At 47.8% G+C, this 26,312-nt stretch overlaps 1 protein-coding gene and 1 long non-coding RNA gene across 5 annotated transcripts in view; one reads left to right on the forward strand and one right to left on the reverse strand.

Annotated features, from left to right (window-relative positions):
* Positions 1 to 11,664: 11,664 nt before the first annotated feature.
* LOC118238092 lies at positions 11,665 to 14,756 on the forward strand. Its single transcript, XR_004771329.1, has 2 exons — positions 11,665 to 12,947; positions 14,379 to 14,756. It is a non-coding gene; the product is annotated as an uncharacterized LOC118238092 (long non-coding RNA).
* A 3,145-nt stretch (positions 14,757 to 17,901) lies between these two features.
* Positions 17,902 to 26,312, reverse strand: part of Zhx2 (zinc fingers and homeoboxes 2) — a 155,192-nt gene continuing 146,781 nt past the window's right edge. For all 4 annotated transcript variants that reach the window (XM_027431667.2, XM_027431666.2, XM_035449610.1 and 1 more), the window contains one exon: positions 17,902 to 19,211. The gene's annotated coding sequence lies outside the window, so the exon portion shown is untranslated. The remainder of the gene's footprint in view (positions 19,212 to 26,312) is intronic.

Genomic DNA, 26,312 nt, shown 5'->3' on the forward strand with positions numbered 1-26,312 from the left:
AACCTCTCACTTAATGGGTTTTTATCATAAAGGGTAGATAAGTCAAATCTTGAATCTACAAGAGAGGCAGATATCTTTTTAATCTTTTAGCCACCTGTGCTAGTTACTTTTATGTTGGCCAGACAGCCTGACAAGAAACAACTTAAGGGAGAAAGGACTTAGTTTGGCTCACAATATGCGTGGTTACCATCCATCACGGTGAGAAAGGCATGGCAAGTCACTCTGTAGTCAGGAAGCAGAGAATGGACGGACGTCCTGCCCTCAGTGACTTACTTCTTCCAGCAAGGCTCTAGCTCCTGAACATTGCACAGCCTTTCAAAACAGCACACTAGCTGGGAACCAGGCTTTCAAACACATGAACACATGGAGGACATTTCATGTTAAAACCACAACACCGTATCTTCATTTTTTGATGACTCATTGCCTACCTGTCCATCAGAACATCCAGCCATCTGTTTGTCCATCTACCCAGTATCCACCTAAATACTTATTCAAATATCACTATCTGTTGCTCCACACAAGTATCTATGCATTTTTCTCATTTACATACTTGTCTGTCTATCCACTAACCCACTCATATGTTCACAACCTATTCATTCAGTCCATCCACTCCAGCCATACACCCATCCGTCCATCTGTCTGTCCAACCATCCACTCATTCATCTACCCACTCACCCATCCATCCATCCATCTATCCATCCATCCTTTACTTAGTTCATTAACATATATTGAATATCTACTCCATGCCACACAGTGCATGACGGCACGGGGGCTACAAAGGAGACAGGGCCGTCTCTTTCTTTTGAGGCGTTCTGACTGGTGTAGCCAGGGATGGATGCCATAATGATAATCTGTATAAAGGGCCAGAGGAAATCAGAAGGAGTGACTGTCTGGCAAGATAAGGACACATATTCGACTCTACCGGTGACAGTTGTAAAAACAGCTGAGTGTGGTGTCAACTCATGCCGGTGATCACATTCTGGGACCAAAATTGGTTTTGCTCATCAGTTGCAGGATGCATTTGCTTACTGAGGTGGACAGAGATGTCTTGGGATGAGGGGCTTGAAGGATAGTGAGATAAATGCCCAAAGACAATTCCGTACTGTTTATTTGGTATTCACAACATATAAAGAAGTGCTGAGTAAATGTTAAATATGGCTACCACCTTCAGCAAGAGAAAATTAAATGAATAGATCAGCAATGACATCAGCAAATACCCCTGCCTTCCCACGAGGCTTCCACTTGAACTCAGGCTTGCGATTTCAAGGCGGGAGGGAAGAGTTGTTTCTACTACATTCAGTGGCTAGTGTAGGTTCTGCTGCTGAGTTACAACCCTGGCCTTTCATTATTTTTTTGAGTTCTGAAGACCCTTTGTTCCCTCTTGTTTGGACTCACAAAAAAGACGATTCCAGATTCTCATAGCTTAGGTTAGGCAACCAGTCTTTTGTGCTTATCAACTTCAAGGGTCTTCGTGTCTAACAAAGCCAACTTGGACGAATAGCTGCAAAAAATATTTGTTTAAAACTGTCTTAGCTGGGCGTTGGTGGTGCACACCTTTAATCCCAGCACTCGGGAGGCAGAGGCAGGGGGATCTCTGTGAGTTTGAGACCAGCCTGGTCTACAAGAGCTAGTTCCAGGACAGCTTCCAAAAGCCACAGAGAAACCCTGTCTTGAAAAACCAAAAATAAATAAATAAACAAACAAATAAATAAATAAAAATAAAAAAATAAAATAAATAAATAAAACTGTCTTGTGTTGGGGCTGGAAAAAAATGGTTCAGCAGTTAAGAGCACTGGCTGTCTTCCTGAGGACCTGGGTTCAATTCCCAGTACCCATAGGGCATCTCACACCTGTCTGTAATTCCAAGATGTGACACCCTTATAGAGACACACATGCACACACAATACCAATGCAAATGAAATAAAAATAAATTTTAAAAAGCTATCTTGTGTCACGGGTTGGCGAATGGGCTGGAGCGATGGCACCTATTGCTCATGCAGAGGACCCAGGTTCAGTTCTCAGCACCCACACAGAAGTCTGCAACTCCAGTTCCTGGGAATCCAATGCCTTTTGACCGCCCTAGGTTTCTAAGCATGTGCACAGGGCACATACATAATGAAGGCAAACACTCATGCACATAAAATAAGTCTAAGTTTCTAAAAAGTTCTTGAGGCTAGAGGAGTGTGCTTGACAATAAACCTATATATACCTGGCAAGAGGGACTCTCAATTGAGGATTTGCCTTCATCAGATTGGCCTGTGGGTGTGTCTGTGGGACATTTTCTCTCCTGAGTGCTAATTGGTACAGGAGGGCCTAGTCCACTGTGGGTGGTCCCATCCCTAGACAGATGGGCCTGGGCTGTATAAGAAAGGCATCTGAACAAGCCATGGGGAGCAAACCATGGTTCCTGTCTCTGCTCCTGCTTGAGTTCTTGCCCCGGCTTACCCTCAAGGATGGACTGTGATGGGAACTTGTGTGCCGAATCAACCTTTTCCTCTCCCAAATTGCTTTTGGTCAGTGTTTAGTCACAGCAGCAGAGAGCAAACTAGAACAGGGAGAGAGCTCAGTGGGGAAAAGCTCTTGCTAGGGCAACACGAGGATCTGAGTTTGACCTCCAGACTCTATGTAAAAGCTGGGCTAGGCCATGTATGTCTACAACCCCAACACTGAGGGGCAGAGACAGGCAGATCCTGGGAGCTCACTGGCCTGTCAGCTGAGCTAAGTCAGTGAGCTTCCTGTCGGTGAAGGACCTGTCTCAAGGGAATAAGGTGGAGAGAGATAGAGCAGGACACTCAACATACTCTCCTGACCTCTTCAAGTGCTCACAGGCTTGTGAAACTGCACATTTAAACACACACACACACACACACACACACACACACACACACACACACTACCACAATGCACACACATTTTAATGTTTTTTTTTTTTAAATAAAAAGTCACAACAGTTAAAAATAAAAATCTAGTTCCAAAGAAAAAGAATTTGTTCTGGTCCCAAAATAGTAAAACAAGCCATAGAGTTAATTGCCATGTTGGATGGCTCTTTCCTCAAGCCTCAAAGAAGAGTGGGAGTGGCTAGAGGAATCTTAACACTTTTCATTTGGGTGTTGTCGGTTGATAGCTTCTTTAACGGAATCCTTTTTAAAAACTGCTACTATTGTATGCTTGTGCGTGCATATGCAAAACCACAACAAGAATTATTATCGGATGTGTGCCTGCATGCACCACACTGCATGTGTGGAAGTCACAGAGCAACTGTGGAGTTAGTTCTGCTCATCTTTACATGGGTTCATGGGTTCGAACTCGGGTCACCAGGCTTACAGAGCTAGACCTTTACCCACTGAGCCATCCATCTCACCATCTCACAGGCATTTCTTGCCAATGGAAATCCACTTGAGTTATTTGAGCTGTTGCCTTCCTGCGGCTGCATCTTGGAATGGTGGTCTTGCAGGGCCACCACTTTCTGTTGTATATGAGCTGTTGCGGGTGCTTAGTGTTCTTGTGTTAGACCCCCAGAAAACTCAGGCCTCTGGGGTCTCAGCCCAGGACTGAGGTCACCCCAATCACCAGGTGGATTCGAAAGCTTGCTGCAAACTGCATGAGGCTTTATTGTTGTTTAACAAGCTAACCCCATGTTAGCTCGGGTCTTTCACCCACCCGCCATGGCAGATGGCTAGCAAAGACAGCTTGAAGGGGCTGCATAGAGATCTTATAGGGCAGTGTAAGGGGAGTGTCTAGGGGCACGCACAGGCTAAGGATTGGTGTGCCTCCAGGCTTGGAGGGTTTGCCCTGTGTTGATTGGCCAATTGGTTGTTATGGCCCATAGGCCCTCCCAGGGCGGTTGCTATGCTCTGCACGTCATTGCTGTGAGCTTGTCCGTAAAGCACACCCAGAGCCATAAAGCATAGCGCCACCAGCTAACTTCTGATTGGTTCCTTGCCACGAGGCAGGCACCTAACCTCTAGTGACCAAGGCAAGGTCATGGCAAGCACGTGTTACTGTCATGGCTGCTGAAATGGGGAGCTGGTCCCTTCACTTGATGCTCTGAAAACCAAATGGAAACGTGCGTTTGAGGGGGCAGGAAAAACGAAGAGCCCCTTGTCACCTGGCTTCTGATAGATGCAAATATAGGAAGCCCTGATGGAAGATGGCAGGGCCAGAGTTAAAAGGACCAGGCAATGCAATTTTTAGTTTCTTCTTTGACAATTTCCCATTTATACAGTATATTCTGGTTATATCCATCTCCTTACCCCCCCTTCCATCTCCACCAACCCCCCTCCCTTCCATCAAGTCTTACTCACACTGTCATCTTTGTTTTGTGACCAATGATCCAGGGCTGCCTGTACGGGCATGTGTGTGAAGCTATCCACTGGAGTATGGGCTACACCACTGAAGACAGCGTTATGAACTGTCAATAGCTTCCTGGGGAAAGGCCAGGCCACATGGACCTCTCCCTGACCCACAACTGAATACTGGCTGGTTTCAGTCTTGTGTAGGTCCTGTGTACGCAACTACAGAAGCTATGTGTTAGTTGACGAGAGCAACAGCCATATCACGCCTGGGAGACAGCATCTTATGAACTGATGTCTTATCAGTTGGCATTTAAATTCCCTCTTCTGTGATATTCCCTCTCTTGTGATATTCCCTGGCCTCAGAGGGCATGTTACGGATGTCCCTTCAGTCTCTGTATTAACCACCGTTTGCTGCAAGAAACTTCAATAAGTCAGAGGGCAACACTAGTCTATGGGTGTAAGCATCCATACTTAGAAAGGCACTGGACAGCATATTCATTGAGTAAAACAAGCAGTAAGTTCATCCCCAGGGCCTGTGACCTTTCCAGCCATGGATTTGGACCAGGTCCTCAGTATTAGTTATGAAATATTTCCTGTGGCCTGAACCGCAGATCCAATCAGAACATAGCTGGTAACCCTCATAACAGTAATGACATTGTGGTTTGGTAAGACTCCCTGCTCCCCATCTGAGACAGGGTTACTCTGTGTAACAGCTCTGGATATCCTGGAACTTGCTTTGTAGACCAGGCTAGCCTCGAACTCACAGAGATCTGCTTGCCTCTGTTTCCTGAGTGCTGGGATTAAAGGTGTGTGCCTCCACCTGGCTAAGCCTGGTAAGGCTATTGATGGCTTTTCTCCAGCTGTTTCCATAGCAACTTCCGTCATTATGAAAGTTACCCTGCTCAGTTCCATCCCATCTCTATGTCCTGTACCCAAAGTACATGGTGTCTCAGTTTTGGTGGGCAACCAGGAGCAATGGCAATTAATTACCTGCATTGTTTTGGAGGCCTTTGGTGCCTTGCTTCCAGGGAAGCATTCTACTCTTGGCATTTGTATTTTGTTGAGTAGCTCATGCCTTCTGGATCGCATAACCCACCCACTCAGGGCACTTGCATTTAAATTAAAAAACTTTTAGTTTTGAAATGATACTATAGTTACAGCATCTCTCCCTTTCCTTTCTTCCTTCAAAATTCTCCCATATGCTCCCCTGCTGTCCTTCAAATTCATGGTCTTCTTTTCCCCCACTAATTGTTATTGCATGGATATATGTATATATGTGGGTATGTATATCCATATATATTCCTATATATAACCTTCTCAGCTCATATAATATTACTTGATGTTTTCAGGGCTGACCATTTGGCACTGGACACCAAGGGGTGTGCTCTTCCCTGGGAGGACCACCTTTTCTTCCCTGGAGGACCAGCCTGGAGGACCAGCTTTCTTTCTTTCTTTCTTTCTTTCTTTCTTTCTTTCTTTCTTTCTTTCTTTCTTTCTTTCTTTCTTTCTTTTCTCGAGACAGGGTTTTTCTGTGTAGCTTTGGAGCCTATCCTGGCACTCGCTCTGTAGACCAGGCTGGCCTTGAACTCACAGAGATCTCCCTGCCTCTGCCTCCCGAGTGCTGGGATTAAAGGCGTGCGCCACCAACACCCAGCTTGAGGACCAGCTTTCTTTAGCTGCCTGTAGTCCTCGTGTAGGGTTGAGGCCTCGTGGTCTTTTCCCTGCCCACTTGGGCGTGTTCACTGGTGTCTTCCTTGGTCAGCTCATGCGTAGGCAGTCACGTTGGCGAGCCTCTGATGTTACTAGGAGACACAATGCCACAGCAGACTCCTGGACCCCTGTCTCTCACAGCCTTTCCAGCCTCCTCTTCCATGATATTTCCTGAGTCTTAAGTGCAGGAGTATTTTGTAGACGTGTCCATGGGGACTGGGCCCCGCAACTCTGCATTTTGATGGGTGTGGCTTTCTGTAGTTGCAAAGAGAACTTTCCTGGATGAGGGCGAGGACTTTACTTACCTTTGGGCCTAAGGACACGTTGAAATCATTGTTAGGGGTTATGCTGGGTTAGTAAATTAGTGGTTGTGTAGATTCTCCTCCGGTGACCATGACTTCACTAGAGCTGAAGTTAGCTAGATTTCCAGTACCAGGTATAGTTGCCCCCTTGGTGAGAAGCCCAGTCAGAGAGGTTTGGTTACACCCAAGGCATGAATGTTACTACTTCATCTTTAGGGTTATTCAACCCCTTTTATTTATTTATTATTATTATTATTATTATTATTATTATTATTATTATTATTATTGGTTTTTTTGAGACATGTATTGCTTTGGAGGCTGTCCTGGCACTCACTCTGTAGACCAGGCTGGTCTCGAACTCACAGAGATCCACCTGCCTCTGCCTCCCCAGTGCTGGGATTAAAGGCGTGCACCACCAACGCCCGGCTTCAACCCCTTTTAAAAACATTATATTTTTAATTAGCTTGTAAAGCTGTAGGTTTCTCTATTGCTTCTTCATATATCCTCAGTTTTGGTTAACGCCCTGTCCCCTCACGTATCCAATCATCCTCAGGAAATGTGCTCTCATTTCTTGTGTGCTTTGTCACCGTCAACAGCTACAACTATGACTCCAGCTATGTGACCCAGTCTTTCTCGGTGGCTCTCTCTTACTCGGGTCTAATAACCCTGCCCCTTTTGTTTGTTCCTTCAGCTCTGACAGTGATAATGGCTCTCCTATTGCTAATCTCTGCTGACACCCCTTGAATATTCTTTCAACTCTGCCCACAGGTGCCTCAGAAGAAGTCCCTTTGATGTAGTGTCTTCATTTGACTGACCTATGATGGGCAAGGGTTCTTTGCGGGATTCTTTGTTTAAAGATAGGCTCTCATGTGGCTCAGGCTGGCTTTTAACTTGCGACGTAGCCAAGGCTTGTCTTGAACACTGTATCTCCTGCCTCCACCTTCCAGATGCCGGGATCACAGGGATACACCATTAAAGTGAAACGCAATTAATTCAGATCGCAATGGAGTCAGAGCTACTTTGAAAAGTAGATAGTTTATTAGGAAAGTAGTCATGCAACGGAGTACTCACCAGTCCTGTACAACCAGGTGATCCGCAACAGAGAGCTGCATGCGTGCGACCCTCATGTTTAAGGCCTTGCTACGTCACCCTGACCACGCCCACGTGTACGTGGTCAACATCACTTGTGCCAGCCCTCAAGCGGGCGTGGCCAGCATTTCCTTCTACATACCACCACATGTAGCTTCTTGAGACTCTCAAAAGCCCCATATGATACTAGTGTCTCATATTGACATCTAAGTCACAATGCTCCCTACCCCACACCTAAGGAAACCAAGGCCAGGAGAGGCCAAGTGACATGTCCCCATCAAAGACTGTGAACCACCTGGCTTCCCGAAGCATCCAAAGTGTCTTAACTGCAATTGCTTCTCTGGGTACTTGCAGCATCTCTAGGCCCCTGCTCTCCCTTTCTCTAGTCAGAAGCGGCTTCCAAGCCTTTCCATCCTTGGACAGGGTAGCAGTCTCCATCCGCTCCAATTTTATGTCTATAAAATGTCAGTGTGTACCTGTGGTCGGTCTCCAATCACCAGCCTTGGTGATAACGGATGTGTGGTTAGTGGAAACACAACCTTCACACTGGTTGGGGTCAGCTTCATCAGGCAGGAAGCAGCTGCCTTGGGAGCTTTCTTCCTGTTCAGGGAGAAGGTTCGAATACGGAAGGACTACAGGCTTCATAACACAGTCTGTCACTCAAACAAGCCTCAGAGTCTTCTGGTTGGCTTTGATCCCCAAAGCCAAAGCTTGGTCCACATTCATCCTAAGGAAATAACCAGATACAGGAGAGATGGAGAAGGAGCAAAGATTATGGCAGCCAAGAAACGAAAAAACACGTCCATCTATTTGTAAGGGATTGGTCAAATAAACCAAGGTTTGCTGTATAGCAATGTCCTCCTGAAGGGAAAAGGGAGGTTCATTTACCATCCTGCACTTTTGAAACTTTTTTTTTCCTCGTTTTTCGAGACAGGGTTTTTCTGTGGCTTTGGAGGCTGTCCTGGAACTAGCTCTTGTAGACCAGGCTGGTTTCAAACTCACAGAGATCCGCCTGCCTCTGCCTCCTGAGTGCTGGGATTAAAGGCATGCACCACCAACGCCCAGCTTGGAACACTGTTTTTTTTATTAGTTCAAATTAGAAACAAGCTTGCTTCACATGGCCCTCCATGGGGATTCCCCAAAGACTGTCATATCATCCTGGGCAGGGCCTAGGCCCTCCCCCATGTGTCCAGGCTGAGAGGGATGGGCTCTCAAAGTCCCTTCTCCTTTTTCTTCTTCTTCTTCTTCTTTTTTTTTTTTTAAAGATTTTATCTATTTATTATGTATACAGTCTTCTGCCTGCATGCCAGCAGAGGGTACCAGATCTCATTCAAGGCGGTTGTGACCCACCATGTGGTTCCTGGGAATTGAACTCAGAACCTCTGGAAGAACAGTCAGTGCTCTTAACCGCTGAGCCATCTTTCCAGCCCCTCAAAGTCCCTTCTTACACCAGGGAAAAATACTGATCCACTACCAGGGACCCCATAGAGTACAGAGGCCTCCTCATTGACATCCATGTTCAGGGGTCTGGATCAGTCCTATGCTGGCCTCCCAGACAGCAGTCTGGGGTCCATGTGCTCCCCCTTGTTCAGGTCAGCTGTTTCTGTGGGTTTCACCAGCCTGGTCCCAACCCCTTTGTTCTTCATTCCTCCCTCTCTGCAACTGGGTTCCAGAGTTCAGTTCAGTGTATCCAGCTTGGAACATTTTAAGTATTTAAATTATATGTATGTTACAAATAATTCCATTTCATTCCTTCATGATGCAGTGGTGAACAAAGAGAGTGTCACTCCATCAATAAATAATAATAATCGTTTCCCAATGTCATCTATATTCAGATTTCTCCATTTGCCTCCAAAAGTGTCTTACAGTTGATCTGTGCAAGCCAGACAAAGACCACGCATCCCATAATAAAAACCTAAAATTTATGTCCTATTCTTGGTGGGCTAATTTTACATGAGTTGCACAGATCTTTGTTTTAATCTCCTCGTTAATCTTTCCCTCCCTCCCTCCCTCTCTTCCTTTCTTCCCTCCTCAGTATTTACTAATAACCTTGTGATGTCTTAGGCTGGACACTGGGGATGTAAAGATGAGCAAAGTCAGACCCTGGCCTCAGGGATTGCACAGGCTAGAGAGTGCAAACTGTTCATCTGATGAATAATGATAATTATACATGAGTGTCCTGCCAGAGAGGAAGGCTAGGCACCCCCACACCTGGGCAGCTTCTTACAAATGACAAGGAAAAGTCAGCTTAAGAACTCAGATGGAACTGCTAGTGACATGAGGCAGAGTTTCAGATCTGGTCATGACATAGATCTGAAATCCTAGTGGTTTCTTCATCCGTATGAAACAACAGGAAGCGATCATTCAAATCGTCATCTTCCATCTGTTTAAGGTCTTGTTTTAGTCCTCTTCACAGTTCTTTGAAAGGCTCTGTCCCAGCTCACATCCCCCATTCTGGTCATCTCTCCATGGCCAGACACGATTGTCAGAGCCCTCTGGAGTGGCTGGCCTGGGAGTGTGTGGAAGAGCCCGGGGGGGGGGGGTGTTCAGAACACAGCCACACGTGGCGGCCCATTTCAAATGTTCGTGTGTCCGTGGGCTGCTCTCAGAGTGGTAATCGGCTCCCAGCTGTGGCAATCACCTGACGAGGGACTGCACTGCTGCGGCTAAAAGCCCGGGCTTTGGTTTCAGAGAAACCTGGCTTGAGATCTTGGCTCTGACACTCATTAACTGTGTGGCTTGGGAAGATTCCTGAATCCGATCTTGAAGAACTCTGAAGTCTAGGTTTCAGTCCCCTAATGTGGAAAATTATGCAATCTCCCCACGTGGAGGATCCAACTGTAATGCTCTGTGGACATCTTTCCTCCCCAGAGCCCTAGCCACTCTTACACAATATGCGGCCCCTCTGCCACTGCCACACAATGGAGCTGGAGGCACCATGCAAAACATCCCTCGGGGCATGTGCGGGTCGAGAAAAGACCCCTTAGGGAGAAAGTCCCTCTGCTAAGGCCAGCTCAGCCTTTAGCTTGGTTCTGGTTCTGGTGCTTGGAAGGTCCACCACCTCTCTGGGGTAGAGGTTGCATCCAGGGGCAGCTGTCTTTCCAAGCAGCTGGTTCAATGACCTCAAACAAAGGTCCTCTGTTTTCTTTCACAGGCGCCACTGTGGCTGTAGCTTGGCAGAGGAGAGATGCCGAATGACATGTTCTGGGTTTAGATAACTATTCCCCACCAGTCCGCTTTTCACTTCCCCACCCCATTGTCTGCCCTTCTGTAATTATATACTGTGGACTCGAGCTTCTCCACAGTTCTCCAGGGGAGCTTGCTGACACCCTGCTCATAAGCGTGAGAGGTATGGTCCGGAAGTACACTCAACTCCCGACTGTCCTGTGACACCCCTGCAAAGGCTTTCGTTAGGGCATTGGTCCAGTGCTGGGATCTGCAGTCTCTGTTCATGCTGGCCCTGACTCCAGGAGCCATCAAATCTCAGAGCTGGAATGGCAGTTAAAAGGTCTAAAACCCTCCTTTCCAAGAAAGGAAACAGAGGCAGAAAGGAGAAGAGTGACTGACTTTCCTAGGGCCATGAACCCCATTAGTGTTAAAGCAAGGGACAGAATTCTGGTACCCCTGACCCCTCAAGGCAGATGGGTGAGCATTGTCCCAGCTAGCTTGAGTGAAACACCGGTCCCCTTCATGCTTTAATTGTATCTATCTCTTCTAGGCCTCATAAGGATTCCTACCAGGTGGCAGGCAGTTTGAGCTAATGTGGACACACGGAGTCCATGGAAACGGATAACAAGGCACGTACTAGGAACAGGGGTGTGGCTCTAGTTGCTTTTCAGCATGACTTCTCATTTGCTGGCATTTGCTCATGAGACTCTATTGAAAATGTGACCACATGGTCCATCCTGGCAGCACGGGCCAAGCAAGCAAAACAAGACTAAAAGGGAATTTATTATTTTTTTTCTTATCTTCCTAAGAGACAGTAACCAGGCTTCCGTGTTTAGCCCATGGTGACATGTCTTAAATGCTTCTCCTGGGCACTCTGCATTGCCTAGCATCCTCACGCTCTGTTCTCTGAAGCTGTCTCTGCTTCAATGTCTGTAAATCTTAACGATGACTGGCCCCGTTTGAGTCACACGGGTATGGATCGGGCATTGGCTGAGGTCAGAGATGTGATGTTTCGGGCTCTGCGTGAGTCATATGATCATCCGGGGACAGAAGGGTTGTGCCGTGTGTTGTTATCACTGCAGCACTAGATGTGTTGGAAGGACTGCAGGAGACTTTCTGAATGGGCAGGAGCGTGCGTGTACGTGTGTGTGCTGTTATTGCGGGGACCAGCAATACTGGGGAGATGGAAACTTACAGGAGTCTCTCATGGACAAGAAGAAGTCAGACAGCTCTGGTGTGATTAGAAGGAAGCGCTGGTGGCTGCCCAGGAGTTCAAAAGAACAGGCGATCCCTAATGGATGTCATCTTTAAATCTAGTTTTTCCATCACCCCAGACTTTGTTTTATTTGGTCTGGTGGAATTTAGGTTGGGCTTCTAGGAATGGGTGAAATTTAGGTAAGAAAAGGGGAGCTTTGGGAAAGATTGTAACAGCCTAAGGACCATTCACCCATCAGCCCCCGGACAGAGGGACAGGCCATGGAAGGAGCCAGGGCATAGATTTGGAGAGAGTGACCTAATTCCAGGGCTTGTGATTTAAACTCAGCAAAGAGAAGCAAACCCAAGGTGAAAGACTTCAAACAAACCTCATCTCCCTTCCCATTTGTTTTACTTACACTAGAAAAATCCCAACCACATTTCTCTTTCAGATTTTGTTTTTCTTTCCAAATAAGTAATCATTTCTGATTTTGCTTTCTGGAAACAGGGTCTCATGGAGGCCAGGCGAGCTTCAGATGCCTATGTGGCCGATGATGACTTTGAATGTCTGATGAACTCACCTCCTGACTCCTAGGATGACAAGCGGGCCCCACCATGCCTGGTTGCATGTGGTGCCAGGGAGCTCGCCCAGGGCTTTGGGGATGCTAGATCCCGCTGAGCTTCATCACCAGCTCCCCAGCTAGGCTTGAGTTAGGGTGATGTGGTTGTCAAAACCGGTTGTTCAAAATTGTTGGTTTCTTTCTTGGTGACGGTTTACTGCTTGTCGGAGCCTTACTCCCTAAAAATCCCGAATTTACCCTTTCATTCCTGCTGCCTGTGTCTTCCTTTGGTTTATTCAATTGGCAAATACCTACCAGTCCTTCAAACACAGATCAAAATTTCCTTGAGTAGGAAACGAACATGTCTCCCGTTTTGCAATTAGTGTAGGGGTAGGTGAGTAGGTTTATGAATGAAGATTTCTATATCGTGCAGGGGTGGTATTCGGGTTTTGTGCTGGCCATGAGTGCAAATATCAGAGTGCTCCAATGCAAAGTTAATTAAACAGATAGAGCTTTGCTTTTCTCTCATATAAAGGAGTGTGTAAGCAGCAAGTATGACATGGATTCAGTCAGCTGGTCACAGTCCCGTTTCATGATCAGTACCTTGTACACGGTAGGAAACGAGGAGGGTAAGTTAATGGCACTAGCCATACAGTAGTCATCGGGCCATGTCTAGTAGCCACCTTAGCTGCGAGGGAAGTTGGGACGTTCCTCACTTGAGAAATGTATTTGGTTGGTTGGCAGGGATGGGGTGGAGTGGGGGGTGGGGAGGTGTGGGGGTGTGGCGATGGGAATACCCAACCATGTGGGATCTGGCGGCCTGCTAGGCAGCCGGACCAGTTGAAGCAGTGAGTTCCAAGTTCTGTGAGAGCGTCTGTATTGAACATTAAGGTGACGTGTGACAGAGGAAAACATCTGATGTAGACCTCTGGCCTGTGTGCGTGTGTGCGTGCGTGCGTGCGTGCGTGCGAGCGTGCGTGCGTGCGTGTGTGTGTGTGTGTGTGTGTGTGTGTGTGTGTGTACACGCGAACGTGCGTGCTTCAAGATTACAGACAAACACAGAGGCAAACACACCTGCACATACATGTACACACAAATTCAAAACCGAAGAACAAAGAGGAAGTAACTGTTAGCTAGGCAGCCAGTGGTACCCACTACAAGTTTCATCTCACATTCTAAAGTTAGATTCACCGTTGGGCACTATCTTAATTATGACGAAGTCTGACACTATCTCAAGTATGGTGAAGGTTAAGTTGAGTCATTATTGTTTACTTCAAGTGTGGAATGTGGCAGAATGGGAAGGTTGGTGTGGATTTGCCATCCCGAGTCCACGGTGTGGATGGATCTGTTTCCTGGACCATCGGAAGGATTTGAGTAACAGATGTTTTTGTGCTTGGCTTCTACTTGGGGTTGGCTATTTGGAGGCAGAGGAGCAGACGAGCAGAAGAGCAGAGGGTAGTTTCAGCATATTTATTCCCTGGACTCTTTTCCCGCTGGGTCACCGTGGCTTATGCCATATGTCCTTTCAGGTAGCCTACTCAGTACAGCTGTCCCCCTGGTCCCTTGCCTGTTCTAGCCAACCTGGCAATGTTTTCAGTAAACTCTATCTCCACCTTTGTAAACAGTACTTAGAAGAAACGACCCAAGTTACCCAGTCTAAGTTCCATGTCTTTCCTGCAAAGATCCGGACAAGACTCTAATACTTGAGGGACTTGTGGGAGAAGGGTTTAGAACGGTTGATGGAAAACTCATTTTTCCCTGTTAGAGTTTAAGTTCTTCAAAGTCGAGAGGAACTCAAGGGTGTTTCTTCTATTCTGTGGGACATTTACCCCACATGCCTTCTGAAATGTGCGCAAGCATTGACCCCTCCCACCACCACTAGAGCCACGATGGTGTCCCAGGTGGTTCCTATGTATGTTCTGCTGTGAGGTGTTTTAGTCCAGATTGCATTGCCAGGCCTCTGAGAGCTGTTATTCCCAAGGGCTGTGGCTGGAAGTGGGCTAGATAGATAAATGTGCTCAGTCTATCCTTTGCATTCGTTCTGTTTCTCTTCTCTCCAGGCCATTGGTCTACACTTTGAAGATGGGGTGATATGTGATTGAATCCACCACTCACCCACATGAGCGCTGGAGGAGGTTGGGGGTGGCTATCCAACGTCTTCAGTGTCGTTTTTCTTCACCTTTAGTGAACATGCCACTCACCGGGGTACCCTGTCCAATTGCTGCTGCTGGAGAACTAGAAACCATACGTGAGTGTTGACCACATAGCCTTGCACCATCCAGCTCGGCTTCTGGAGAACTAGGGACCACATAGCCTTGCACCATCCAGCTTGGTAGTTACTAGCCCTATGTATTGCTTTACATGTATTTTATTTTCCTTGCTTTTTTATCTTGTAATCTGATCAACCCATTAGAATTTGGAAATTTTAGCAAAAGCAACCCAAGTCCTGAGTTTGTCCGTTTGTTTAGCTCATGTCAAAAGGGGAAATGGGAAATTGGTTTCATGGCAATAGAAGGACAGGGAGATGGTCTTAGGAACTGCAGACTTCAGGGACTCAAATGATGTCACGGCCACAATTTATCATCGCCGTGATACCCCCTTCTTGACTTTCTGGGCCCTGCGTAGTTTTTACTTGTACACTGGCTTCCTCTCCGAGCAAGACATCTGACCTCTGGAGGCTTGCATGGCTGTCTCCCTCCTCTGGGTCTGTTCCTTCCTTCAGGGAAAAGGGAGGGAGGAGTGGGGAGGGGGGCAGAGAGGAGGGAAGAGAAAGGCTTATAAGCCTCGGGAAACTTAATAAGGCTCCGGAGTTGAGGTTCCCCTCCACCCACAAGTTGCACAGAGAGCTCCGAGCTCCTCCGGTGACTCAGCTTTTGTGAGTCATCACCCATGCTAGGTGACAAATATTCCTGAGTCACCCCCACTCCTGTTAAGCGACCATTATTAAACTTATTGGTTCATCAAGCTGAACTTGGGAGGGGCCATTCGTTGGGCTCTGTTGTTGGTGCCCTGACTTGGGTGCACGGATATTTGTTCATGTCTCCCAAAGTCTTGGACTGATTAACACACTCACCGTTGTCATTTCTGGGGTCCCACGGCCACCCACGTGGCCATCAGCATTCAGACAAAATGTCCAGTCATCCCAGGTGCTGGCCTTTCTGGGGCTAGCCGTGCCTGCGCCATCAACGTTCATCCCAGGGACTTATGGCCATGTAATGGATGGGTGGCGTGAGTACATAAGCCCCCATACGCATGCGCTAAGTGACCTTTAGAAGCAGATACGCCCTACCCACTCTCTCCATGTTTCTTCCAGACAGGCGTGTGCACACACCCTCTGCCTACTTTTTACTAATAAAACTATTAAGTGGGTTTTGTTGTCTCTCTTGTGGTGTGTTCGCGCACACAGTAAGTAATACCATCTCCACAGGAAAACGCAGCCCTTTCTACCAGAACCTGACTGGTCCAGATTGGGCTTTGTGTGTGGCCTGGAACCTGTCTAGATGCACTGTCTAGATGCTCGCCCCTGCCTGGGGGAGGTGAGTCCCCAGGATGGGCAACCCCCACCCTCAACAGAGGGCGAAGAGAAAGTCCCTTGAAGGAAGTGCCAGGCACACAAAGGGTCCATGGTTGAGATGGATGGACCCAGCAGCCGGCTGATCCACCTGCTCTCTTCGGCAGCCTCGAGAACCTTCCCTGCCCCATCAAATCTCTCTTCCAGGTCCGCCAGGCTTCATTCATTCCCACAGAGAAACACAGCTTGACACATTTTTGCTGGGTGGTTAAAAGGACACGGCCATCTCCCGTGTTTTTCATTCCTGCCTATTATCAGGGCCTTTCCTTCTGGTTTCTCCAGACATGAGGCATTTGATGGTAGCTCCCACTGACTTGCTTGAAGAATTCCTTTAAATTGCTTCGGAGTGGCAAGCCTAACTGCAAGGGTGGTGACTAGCGGGAGGGAAGTGCGGCCACCTGTGGAGACGGGCTGGGGACCTTCATTAATGGGAAGCACAGGACAGCATGGGGGTGATGAGTAGCCAGGTGCTGGGAACACAGGGACCAGAATGAGTCAGCTGTGTCTGCTGATGCTAAATCAATCTCTCTCTCTCTCTCTCTCTCTCTCTCTCTCTCTCTCTCTCTCCCTCCCTCCCTCCCTCCCTCCCTCTCTCTCTCTCTCTCTCTCTCTCTCTCTCTCTCTCTCTCTCTCTCTCTCTCCTTCCCTCCCTCCCTGTCAATCTCCTCCCTGAATCTCTTAAATGCTATTATAAGTTGCCTTGCTCATGGTACTTCATCATATCAACAGAAAAAACAACTCAGACAGTAGCAGAGCAGAGAGCTGACTCCAGGCATCTCCACCGGCCGGGCCTGCATGCCCTTAAAGCACCACAGTCTCCTCACCTCACACCACCTCTTTACAGCCCTGGATTCAGGAGGAAGAACGATGCACACGGGCCAGCCTCACTCACGGTTACCCTCCTGGCGACCGGACAGGAGCCTGTAGCCCCTGTTTTAGATTGCCAACCCTCTTCTCTGGTTGGGCAGACACTCAGAGGGACCCCTTCTTAGGTGGGAATCTCAGTGCCCCTTCCGGTTTCCTTTCTCAAGAGCCGCCCCCCCCTCTTATGAGCCCCCAGAGCCTCTGGCCTCGCCAAGCTTGAGTTGTCACCACACGGAGGAGGCATTTTGCAGGTGTGACCCAGTGGCCAGCCTATCTGGCACACCGAACTTCTAGACAAGAAGCTTGACATCCACGCTCCTGAAGTCAGAATGAGGGATTCCAAAGCGGCATGGGGAGGGGTGGCTGCCTGCAGATGAGTCTGTGGTCCCCAGTGTCTTCTACTGTGCATCTACTGTACACAGAGAGGCGGTGTGAGCACTCACGGTCCAACCTGAGCTAATGTGCCAACCAATCACCACTGCCAGGCTTCCCCTATGTTAGTAGTCGCACATGTGCAATAAAGCAGACACTGTTGCCCGAAACTCTTCATCTCTTGTCGGAGGACGCCCGGGTAATGACAGCAACCACAAATGTGTACACCGCAGAAACAGATGGGCTAGGTGATCTTCTAGACTCCAGAGACGCTTTACACAGAGGGCAAGAGTAGGCTTTGACCTTGGAAAGTCTTGAAGAAATTCTAAGTTCAGCATGACATCGGTCATGAGTCTCAGATTAAACCAGATGCAATGAAAAGTAGCCGCCTGCGGCCAGGCAGGGAGTTGGACTGGAGGTCAGATGTGTCCAAATGTCCTTGTGGTTGATTGTCTGACCGTGATGGCCACTCCACTTTCCTCCTAGGGCAAGGACTCCTTCTCTGCGGGTTCTGGGCCACGTGGCCAGCTTTCCTCAAAGCCAAGTGCTACCATGACTGGGATTTTGGTCACAGGGTTATAAATCAAAGTGATCATTTTTGTTTCGTGACTTTAACACACACACACACACACACACACACACACACACACACACACACACACTTAATAAAATAAAAATAAACCTTAAAAAATAAGGCCATAATGGATTGGCAGTAGGAGGTGACCAACTACTGGAGCCTCAGGAGGCAGGCGACAATGAAGAACAAGGAACAGAGGGAAGGTTATAAAAACGTTTAGTCTTTGCTTTATTGAATTACAACAAATGAGCAACAAGTTGGAAAAACTGCTGTTATTCAAACTGCCTAAGCGTTTTACTTGTGCAGTGTACTCAAGAGGGGATGAAGGGGCTGGGGAGTGGCTGAGGGGACAAGGACAGCAAACAGAATCCATGTGGAGACATTTATACGCAATCTATCTCTTGGCTTTCCTTCTTTAAAAGTTAGGACTAACTAGAAATAAAAAGTGCACTCAGTTATCTAAAATTGGCCCAAACACACACACACACACACACACACACACACACACACACACACACACACGGACAAAAGAGAATCAGTTCCCAGTGAGGCTTCAAGCTGAAATCTTGTCAGTGCCACACCGAGAAAAGGCAGTGAGGAAGAGCCAAGAAGCTCAGAGATGGTCACCTTTGTACGCCCTTGACGGAGAACGGCCGCCGACAAGGAAAGACCACTCTCCTTTAGTTTCCCAAGCAAAATGATGGCGGCATTACGCGTGGGAGCCCTTTCTGCTGGTATTTCAAAAAGATTTGTAAAGAGGGCAGCCACCTGCTCCCCAGTTATCCAAGCAGTTGAGAAGCCACACCCATCTCTTGGGATGCGGCTGAGGCAGGGTCTCCAAAAGGCAGCTGCAGGAGCCGGGAACGGGCTTGACATGGAAGGCCTGCTATCTGTGAACCCCTTCCATGTTGAGCCAGAGGACCAACCTCAGCCCTTCCCACGAAGACGGCTCCCAAATGTCAAACTACCTTAAAAAAAGAAAAAAGAAATTCTTCCTAACCTAAAATCCAGTAGATACTGTGGCACTAGCACTAAATATTCCCTCCCCCTCATCAATAAAGTGAAAAGAAAAAAAGACAATAGCTATGTGGTTAGCCCTCCTTCCTGGGGGAGGAAAAAAATAATAATAATAAAAAAAGCAAACACCTTACCGCTCGGAAGTGCTGAAAAGGAAGTTGCCCTCGACTAAAAAGGTAACAAAATTCCCACATTGTATAAATCGGTTCCAGTATAGCAAGAGGCGGGGGCCCGGGCAGAGGTGACACTGGAAACGCAGTAGTAGGACTTTGGCACTATGAACAATTCCCTCCCGGCCTCTGGGACGGGCACCGAGAGCTCCGATGTTCCCGGGGGTGGGGTGGGGGGGGACCCAGGCACACGTCACTGAAGCACTTCCACCCAGAGTCGCTGGTGAGACAGCCCCCCCCGGCAGCCGCTGGGGCGGGGCTTTCTTCTTTCTTCAAAGACAGAGCTTCCTCTTTGTCAGTGCAGAAGTTCAGACCAAGTGCCCTAGAGAGATGACACAAACCAAAGGATGTCAGAGAGAGGGCTGGGATGGAAGGCCTCGTCCTAGTCCCCTGCAGCTTGGGGACGACTTCCAAAGCCAGCATGGGTTGGAAGGAGGCACAGGTGCTTCCTCCATGCTTCCCTTGCGGGGGAGGGGGGGTTATTTTAGCTTGCTATTCTGTGATGAACCATACCAGTCCATCGTTGACGGGAGTCAAGGCAGGAGCTTGGAGCCAGCTCTGCTTGCTATTCCACACAGCCTCGCCTCTGACCAAGGAGCTCACTTTACTTCCAAGGAAGTATAAGCAGGAGCCATGGAGGATTCTGGTTGCTGGTTCCTAGGCTGGCTTATAGTCAGATAGCTTTCTTTGTACACTTGGGATCACTGCTGAAGGAGGCATAGCCCACAGCAGTCTGGGCCCTCCTGTTTCAATCAACAATCAAGCTATGCCCATAGGCCAATTTGATTGACACAGCTACTCCGCTCAGCTTCCCAGCTGGATGACTGACCGCAGGCTGTGTCAAGGTGATAGTTAAAGCTAACCGGGACAAGGGTTTGGGGTTGAAGCCCAGCTTCACGTCTTTCTCCCTGGATGACCTTGGGTAAGTCATCTTTCTTTGTGTCGTTTCTATGGTTCTTACGTGAGGAAATTGGTGCTGATTGCAGGGTTACTGTGAGAATGAGTGAGCACATGTGAGGTGCATATCACATGTGAGTTATCATATCAAATGTCATATACATATCAAATGTCAGCCCATGTTGCTCCCACAGGCCTCACACGCGCACCGCTCTTGTTACGCAGGGAATGAACGACATGAGCTTTCACAAACAGGGTCCACCAGAAAATGTCGGTTTGGAAAGGCGGGCAGTAATCAGCCATGTTCCCCATATGCAGAGGCAGAAAGAAGCTCACAGGCATCTCTACTGAACAGGTCCCGTCTTAATGCCAGCGCCTGGGGGGCTCTCGTTTAGTATCTCATTTAATTCCAGCCACCACAGACAGCTCTTTCAGTGACACACAGTGAACTGCGTGTGTACGTTGTCGCCCCGGGATTGCAGATCAGACCTTTAAATCGGTGATCGAGCGCAGAACAATTAAGTCCTAATCTAATAGGCTGGGGAAGCAGAGAGAAGGATACTGGGGGTGTGAGGACCCAGTGGAGTGGGAAGGGGGCCTTCGGTCAACCAAGGAGAGCTAGCGATGCTCTTTTATAGGCTTTGCTAGGTAGAGTTTAGTTGGAGAGGTGAGTTGCTGGGTCTGGGTTTTGATGTTTTATGTCAGGGTCTCCTTCCTTCTGATCTCTGTTGGCTTCCGGATGCCCACGCAATGTGACCAGCCAGCATGTTCCCGCTGCCACCGTGCCTCTTGAATTGTAAGCAAGACAGCACTTTCTCCCTTAAACTGCTTCCAGTCAGGTGTTTGGTTACAACGAGAAAGGAAACTGGTTCAGTATGCAACAGTGTTGTGTCCAAAGTAACAGCCAAGAAACAAACAAGCAACGAAAATATCCACTCCTAATGGAAGCTCAAACAAACAAAAGAGCTCAGAGCAGAACTACCATCTGATCCAGCTGCATAGCCAAAGGACCCCAAAGGGAGCACAGACCAGAGATATCTGCATAGCCATGGTTACTGCAGCGTGGTTCACAAGAGCCAAGACACGCAGTAAATCTAGATGCCTATGGAAAGACACACAGACAGAACCCAGCCTTGTGTACACAACACAAGAGAGTGTTTCATCACAAAGGAGAATGGGGTCTTGTCACAGATGGTCTGAGCTCACTGTGTTAAGAGAAACAAGCTAGATACAGAAAGACAAACATCACATATTTTCTCTTGTATGTAGAAACAAAAGGAAACAGAACAAAACAACACAACACTAGACTCAGAGGGGAAAGAATGACTGCTGGGGCTTAAGGAGGAGGCCCCGAGGAAAGGGAGAGAGTGAGGGCGGACATAACCAAAGCACTATAGGGATGTCATAAAGAAAGCATAACTTTGTACAAATAACATAATTTTAGTAATTATAATGAAAACTTAAGATCGTGAGAGAGATCGTCACCCCCCCCCCACACACACACACCATGCTTCCTGTCTCTGAACTGGTTTGGGATTCTTCCAGCAAGAAGGCCATCACCAGATGGTCATTCAACCATGGACCTCCGAAAGGGTAGCCAGAATCAACCGGCTTTCTTTCAAAGCCGTCTGGCCTGTGTTACCAGCAACAGTAAACAGACTGAGAAAACCATGACTTGGCATCTCCAGCTCTGTGCTGGGAACTGAGACTGATGAGCTGGGGTCTCTGACTTCAAAGGTCTAGTGGGCAAGCGAGACATGCAAACAAATGCTTACAGTGTATCCATTCATTCATTCATTCATTCATTCATAGTCACTCATTCACTTATATTTACTCTTCATTCATTCATTGTCACTCATTCACTTATATTTACTCATTCATTCATTCATTCATAGTCACTTCATTCACTCATTCATTCATTTATATTCACTCACTCATTCATTTATATTCACTCACTCATTTATTCACTCAGTCATTCATTTATATTCACTCATTCATTTATATTCACTCAGTCATTCTTCTATATGTAGACAGCTAATCTGAACAGCATACACATTCTGGACCTTAACTTGTAGTCAGCATGCAACAATTAAGCAGCCTTAACTATTTTAAGCAAGCTGAGCCACGGCAATTTTTTTTTCTTTTTGACATTTCACAAATTTCACACCTTCCTCTGAGCCATCACTAATCATCAGGAGTTGGGAACTGTCAGAAATCCGGGGGCAGTGAGGATGGTGGCTGGAGATCTTGAGCCAAATTTAGACACTAGCTGAGTGAATTCTCGTGAGTGACTTGAGGTTTTTGAGTTTCCTTTGTTTGAACGAGAAGGCTTGCACATAGGGGTTGGTGGGTGGGTTTCTTTTTTTCCAGAAAAGCCACCTTTCTCCCTTGGGGCTCCTCCAACTCTGTGTGCATAGCTCATATAAAACAGTCCAGATGGAGGGGGCTGGAGACATGGCTGTGTGATTGGGAGTACATACTGTTCTTTCACAGGGCCCAAGTTTGGTCCCCAGAATCCCAAGATGGGTAGCTCGTAAGTGCCTGTAACTCCAGCTCCAATGGACCCAACGCCCTCTTCTGGACACTGTGAGTACTACACTCTTGTGCACAACCCTCCCCCACTACAAATACATAATTAAAAATAAAAAATTCTTTAAAAAGGACAGTCCAGATGGACTTCAGGTTTATGTATATGTCTTACCTTTCTAGGCTGAGATCCGGGTAGGGGTTGAGTTTTGGTCTTTTTGGCAACGCTATGCACACGTGTGCAGTGCCTGGCATGTACAGGGTTCTCCGAGGGCTCTTGTTGAGCAATGTGCTCTGGTTTGGATTCTGAAATAGTTCCCACAGGCCTTGAGTGTTTAGTCCCCATCTTATGACACTATTTAAAAGGCTTTGGAGTCTTTGGAAGGCAGAAAATGACAGATGGTAGTAGGCCCCTAGGGGCAGGCCTCTGAAGAGTATATCTGCTCTGGTTCTGGGCAGTTACCTTTGCTTCCTGGTCCACACTGTAATGAAGCCACCACTGGGGACAGAGGTGGTCCTATTCCCATGGTTTTCCTGCCATAATGAACTAAGATTTCTGAAACTGTGAACCATAATGAATTTCCTTTTCGTAAGTTGTCTGTGTCATATATATATATATATTGTCACACTAGCGAGAAAGTAATTAATGCAGAATGTTCTGATAGCTTCTACTCCCAGGCACACTATGCCTACATCCTATTTGTTGACCTGTGCTATGGCAGTGGTGCCACCGCCCAAGAGGATGTCGGCCTCAGTGATGAAAGGTGCTTCCAAGTTTTACTAGTGTTTGTGCTCTACAAGGTGGAGGGAAAGCTGTCCCTGCTTCCCTAGATGGTGGTGAGGTTCAAAGGACTTAATAGCTATGTTTCTGAGAATGCCAAGCATATAGTATATGCCAATAAATGGGAGCTCATCGTCACCACCACCACCATCACCATCACCATCAGCAGCAGCAGCAGCAATAAGACAGACCGTTTGGCCTGGAGCTTGATTTGGCTAAGCTGGTTGGCCAGTCAGCTCTGAGGTCCTCCTGTTTCTGCCTTCCCAGTGTTGAGAGTAAACGTGTGTGCCACTGCTGTGCTGAACTTTCTACAGGGCCCCTCAACAGTCACATTAATCAACCGAGCCATCCCCCCAGCCACAACACACGTGTTAGGCATATCCACGGGTTTCAAGAGACCTATAATTTAGGACGACCTTTTTCCTCTCTCTAAGCTGCCGCTTCCTGTGTGGCCTGCAAACCCATCTTCTCTAACACGGGAGCCGTCGAGAATGTGTGATAGCACCACGTGCTCAAAAGCCCCAGTATCTAGGAATCGGCTGCAAGCTCACACTCACCACAACCAGGAAATGGGGATGCAGGCTCTCCCTCCATCTCTGAGTGGTCAACTTCCAGCCCCCTGGGCATCCTCCACACCCTTGGGTGGAAGGTGGAGGGCCGTCAAGGGAGTGAAAGGAGGGTGACTAACAGCGGTGGGATATTCCCGATGGTGGCAGGAAGAGCAGGGGCTTAGGATCCAGCTGAGCTGATGGAAGAGGACCGTGGGTGAGTCCTTGCTGTCTGAGGCTCACTTTCCGGATTATAAGAACATACAGTTGCGTCTGCTCGAGAACTAGGTAAGACAGGGGCTTCCTGAGGAACCTTGCCCCATCTTCCTTCCCTTCTCATACCCCAAAACTTCTTCCGGAGAGCTTAGCACACCCCCTACCCCCCCATCTCCGTTTCCTTCAGGCCTCAGGGAATTAGGCAGTCATTGCCTACCCAGATGGTGTACACCTTTGGGGAAGGGATGCCAACAGGTGGCCTCGTCTCCCTGGGGGAGGTTCAGAATGGTCCCGGCCTCTTAGAGAAAACAGTTCGGTTTGCTTTCAGTTTCTTCTTTTAATCATTAACAGGACCCCTCTTCTGGTCCTCAAATGTACTGTTCCTTTGCCTGTCTTTGGACCTTAGCCCGTGCTGCTACTTGAGCAACTCCTTTCTTTGATTTCTCGCCTCTCCTAAAAGCTACCCCAGAGTCAATATCCCGTCTTCCCTTAACCCGTTATGATGCCCAGTGTGGGGATGTCTCCAGTGAGAACCCACCCTATATCACATGTCATACTGGCTGGTAACAGAAAGTGCAGGCTCTGCCCTCGGCCCAACTGAGCTCTCTCGGGAACGGGAACTGCACCATCTGTCTCTGTCCACTGTCTTTTGGCATTGACCACGGCAGCTAGTATACAGGATACTCAATGTATTTGTTGAATGGAGCTGAACCTGTTGTCCTCTCTAGGGTGGGAAGAAATAGGAACCATGTCAATTCAGACCACGGATCAAGATCAAGAAGAGAAGCTCGAGGCAAGTTAGAGCATTCACAAGGACAAAAAATAAGACAAGGCAAAAGCAAAACCACTATTTCAACAGGGGAGACATAGCTAGAATGGCTGGGCTTTCTACGAAGGTGGAGAAACAGCCGGAGAGAAGGAAGACACAAAATAGGTTGCCTGCTGGGTACTCCTGCTGATCTCAGGACTCTTGCCTGTCATCAGCACCTCCTCTTTGGGCTGTATCCAAGCCTGGGATACATGGGCAGTTCCTCAAGAAGACGTGTTGCTACTCAGGGGTTGACAACTCTTTAAACTGTTGCTGGAACTGGCTAGAAAAAGCTTCCAGAGGGTTTTACTGATTTGCCAGCCCCATGAGCAGCATGGCGCTGGCCCAAGTTGTCCAAGTTCATCAGCATGGAGGTGTGTAGCTTGTAGGGTTTTCTTCAGGACCGTCAGACCATCCTAGAGACTCTCAGGTTTGTTTCAAAGGCTATCTTGGGAGGCCCCTTCTGGGGCTTTTCCAGTGATCTCTAGAGCAGTTCACCTGGTCAAATTATGGCCTTTCAGAGTTCTGTTTCAGGTTGCGCTTGTGTTCTCTCAGCAAAGGAGCCCCTCCTCCCACTTTCTTTTCTCCACACACAGCCAAGCCAGCTGCTGCACTGGGGTTCTGACTTGCCCTGACCCCTTGGGAAGCGCAGGCACCAAGAGCTTCAAGGCCTGTCCCATTATGTGGATGACATGGCCATTAGTAACCATGGCAACCTCTCTTCCCTGGCTTTTGTGGCTCCACAGGTCTAAATGTGCACAGGTCTTGTCTGGACTTGAAGGGGTTACTGGGGCTTAAGCAGAAAGGCACATTCCCCAAGCCACACAAGGCAAATAAGGAGAATTTCCAAAGACTTTCAGGTGTAAAGAAACAACCGCAGATCTCCAATTCAGTGAACTTGAAACAAAACAAAAAAGAAAAAAGACACACCCCTTCCTTCTCTCTCTCTTACACACACACACACACACACACACACACACACACACACACACATCCTTTTTCTTTATCTCTTTCATTTTCTTTCTCTCCCTCTCTCCCTTTCTTTCTCTCCCTCTCTCCCTTTCTTTCTCTCTCCTCCCTCCCTCCCTCCCTCCCTCCCTCCTTCTTTCTTTCTTTCTTTCTTTCTTTCTTTCTTTCTTTCTTTCTTTCTTTCTGTCTTCCTTTCTCCCAACTGTGACCATAATACACACAGAGGGTGTGTTGGCCTAACAGTTTGAGAGGACTCAAGTATGAACAGGCCCAAAGGATGATGTCCAAACAGGTTCAGGCAGCAAGGCATCCCCTCAGAGAACAGCCTTACAAATAAGGGTCCAGGACTCTCAGGCCCTATTTATTTCATCCCCTTGTCAAAGGACCTTGAAAAGGGACTTATCTGCCACACAAAAGAAACTGACAAGGGTATTCGAGGGAGTACATATGCAAATGAGTGCCACTCACCCATTCCGTCATGTATACATATTTCCAAACACACTGTACGTGATAGATACACATGATGAACACAGGTTGCATAGCCTGAATCTGAAACTCTAAACTATTAAATGCTTTGAAATCTGGAACTTTCCGACGCCGGCATGACGTGAAGAGGGAACACTGTGAAATGGTGTTTCAGGCATGCACAAAATTATGAAAAATATTGCATCCGAGTTA

Source organism: Cricetulus griseus, chromosome 10 (genome assembly GCF_003668045.3).
Source record: "Cricetulus griseus strain 17A/GY chromosome 10, alternate assembly CriGri-PICRH-1.0, whole genome shotgun sequence".
NCBI lineage: Eukaryota > Metazoa > Chordata > Mammalia > Rodentia > Cricetidae > Cricetulus > Cricetulus griseus.